Below are 935 nucleotides of genomic sequence, written 5' to 3'. Positions count from 1 at the left end.
ATATATATATATATATATATATATATTATAACTACAAGGATAAAAATAATTAAATAACTTATACCAGTGGTTAGCATGCGTAATAAAAGTCAGAAGACATGAATATTTTGAAGACATGAAGTTGGTGCTCCAGCATGGCCGCCGTTTCATGACTAAAACAAGGAAAAAAATACAGGACTTTCAGTTTTATCTGAGAAGAAATTCTCTCCTCCTTAAATGACATATTTCCCGCCAGGGACAAGCAATGTCTTTCAATGAATGTAACTTGATCTCAAAAAAAAAAAAAAAGTGAAATTAATTATCTTACAAACAAAAGAGTGGATGATGTTAGAACATCGCGTGGTTTCACATTTAGCGACATTCCAGCAGATACTATGCTATCTGCCAGCCAAACTACTTTACAGGCTAAAGCAACTGTCCACTACCCAACAGCTATTATAATAAACAACACGCACAACGTTAACGATCATTGTAGCGGTGGTCAGAGACATATACTGGGTGCCCTTGATAAAGTTTTTCAAGAAACAATTGGATCTAGGTTAGAAACCGACATTTTTTTTTACCATTGGCAAGAAACCTAGAAGTAAAATGAAATAATAATATTTGTTTGAATAAAACGATGATGTTCATTGTCAAACCTTTCCTAAATGGATATTTCATTTACGTTCCGAGAGGGGTAAAATGGAAAGCTGACAATGGAGTCATTTTGACACAGAACGTAAAGGCCGAATAAAATGTTTTCTTGCGGTTACTTACGTGCTGAGGAATCTCCCGAGTTGCCGCCTTTACACACGATATATATGTATACATATACACACACATGTGTGTGTGTGTGTGTGTGTGTGTGTGATAAACATTATGTGCATATTGTACTAATACATAAATATATGTACACACATTTACAGACACGTCTACCTATACACACACACACACAC

The sequence above is a fragment of the Octopus bimaculoides genome, chromosome 17 (assembly GCF_001194135.2).
Source record: "Octopus bimaculoides isolate UCB-OBI-ISO-001 chromosome 17, ASM119413v2, whole genome shotgun sequence".
Classification (NCBI taxonomy): Eukaryota; Metazoa; Mollusca; class Cephalopoda; order Octopoda; family Octopodidae; genus Octopus; species Octopus bimaculoides.
This window is presented reverse-complemented; position numbering follows the sequence as displayed.